Genomic DNA, 2504 nt, shown 5'->3' with positions numbered 1-2504 from the left:
ATTGTGCTCGGGGGCAGAGGGTTTTGATCTTTTGTCTTCTCCCTCTGACCCTATTTGCAAATATATACCTTTTGTCTCACCAACAATGTGTGCCTAAGGATTTGTTATTCAATGAGCCTCCAAAGAAAACGAACCGAGAGAGAGTTTTTTTTTACCTCACTGGTACAGTGAGCCTTGGGGCCAGAGACCACCTTTGTCCAGCCCCCTGGCTGGACAGTATGGAGTGCCTCTTGGCCTCCCTGGTCCTGGCAGGGGACCTAGGTTGCTCTTCTGTCCTGGGGTGAAGAGCCTCGCAGTAGGAGTCAGTCTCCCTGATGGCACACAGCCTCTGCACCACAGTCTGGCGCTCCACTGTCTGGGGTTCCAGAGACTCCAATATGGAGGAAACCTCACAAAGGGAGGTTGCAGTGCTCCTGATCCCACATGCCCAGAGTTGTGCCAGGCAGTCCCCACACCTGAAAGCCAGGGGCTCCATCTGAATGAAGGCCAGAAACACGGGTTCCGCCTGGGTGGAGGCCTCGAAGTACCAGAGGGGAGGGATCCAGCCACAGGGGGGGAACCTCAGGGTGTGATGCATCCCATGCACCATTGCGCCAGTAGTAGTTAAGCTATACTGTGCCAACTGCTCCCTTGAGGTTCTCTGCCTAAGGCCTCAGGCCCCTCCTGCATGAACTCCCGCGCTAACTTGTGCACTGGGCCTAGAAGCTTGCCTGTTTGTGCCTTCTGTTCACGAGGCTCTGGTCACATGGCTCCCTGGGGGGCTGGGCAAAGTAGGAGCTGGGGTGGGGACGTGACCCTCCTTGGCTCCTCACAGCTGGGTTAAGTCCCTCCCACCACAGGCCCCCACTTACCTCCAGCTAGGTTGAGGATCGACGGGGGTCCTGGGACTCAAAGGGGCACAGTGGGCTTCTGCCCATGCGTCCTGCTCCAGAGCCAGGGGCCAAGTGTGGCTTCTGCCATTGACGGGCCCTTTAAACTGCACATGCATTATGAGAAACACTGGGGCTTCCAGCGATAGATAGGTTCACATATTGCTGAATGAAAACTGAGGTTGCGTTGAGCTTCCTCAGTCCTTGTTGACAGGGTTGGATAAGATTATTTCCTCGTTTGTGTAGTCTTTGTCTGCAGCGGTGCTTCGAACTTCGCACACAAGCAAAGATTAAATGCTGACACCTGGTCTTCGAAAGCCTGTTCTAACTCTGTTTAGGTTATGGGGGGACAAAGGGGTAAGGAGGCAAGCAGCCTGATCTCCACCCCATGTCCCCTTGGCCCTTGTCTGCCCCAGTGCCTGCCCCTCATGGTACCTGCACACTGTTGCCTGCCCTCCCCCCACCCACCTACAGTACCTCTGCGCCGTTATGGTGCTAGCATCTCCTGCTGCCTGCAGTAGCAACTCTGGATGCCAGAACTGCTGCCACCACTGTTGTTGTTGCTGTGTGGCTGGGCCAGGGCTGGAGTTACCATGTGCCCTGGGTACACCTTAGGTGAATTACGCGCTCATGCAATTTTGCGCATACAAGGCATGACTGTGCATAATTAAATAATTTTACATAATTGAACTGGGGCAGGCTCTGTGCCTCCACCTCCATGATGTGCAACTGGACAGCTGGGTAAGTGGGGAGGGGAGCTCCTGCCTGCAGCAGGGGGAAGGAGCATGGAGTTTATGGGTGGGCATAGGCGGGGTGGGGGATGGTCTGTGAGTGGGTATGGGCCATATGCCATTGGACTGGGACAGCCAGCCAGCCGACTGGCTCAGCACCTCTATGTGGAGCTTCCAGCACTTCAGTGGGAAGCTGCATGTGGAGGCAAGCAGGAGCCTACCTGGCCTTTGCCTCCATGTGCAGTTTTCTACTGGAATAGTGAAAGTCCCATGTGGTAGGCCAACTCAGCCCAGACCAACCTCATGGCATGTGGATCTGGAAGCCACACACCGTCGGGCTGGGCAGGAAGCTGTTCATGGGGGCACAGAATCATACACCATTGGGCTAGGTGGGCTCCAGCTTGCTGCCACATGCATCTTCCAGCTGGAGTGCTGAAAGCCCCACATGGAGGCATGGAGCCTTCCCAGCCCGACAACTTACAGCTCCTGGTCCACAAGCCATGAGGCTGGGCCAGCTGGCTCCATGCCACTACATGGGGCTTCCAGCACTCCAGTAGGAAGCCACACATGGAGGCATGGAGCCCACCTGGCCCGATGGCATGTGGCTTCTGCCTGCTATGTTTAACGATTTCTTTGTCTTCCTAAGTAGGGACCAGAACAGCCACCTCCCTGCTGGGCCTCCCTCGGGCCCCAGGGGAGGCACACCTGGGCCAAAGGTTAGTGTGGAACTAGTTAGGGGGCTTCTGGAGGGGGTGGATGTGTTTAAGTCAGCTGGCCCGGACCATCTCCACCCTAGAGTCCTTAAGGAATTGGCTGAGGTCATTGTAGGACCCCTGGCACAGCTCTATGAGCACTCGTGGTGCTCTGGTGTGGTCCCAGAGGACTGGAAGAGGGCCAACGTGGT

This window comes from Crocodylus porosus, unplaced genomic scaffold (genome assembly GCF_001723895.1).
Source record: "Crocodylus porosus isolate Cpor-Errol unplaced genomic scaffold, CroPor_comp1, whole genome shotgun sequence".
NCBI classification, from domain to species: Eukaryota; Metazoa; Chordata; order Crocodylia; family Crocodylidae; genus Crocodylus; species Crocodylus porosus.
Note: the sequence above shows the minus strand (reverse complement) of the source record.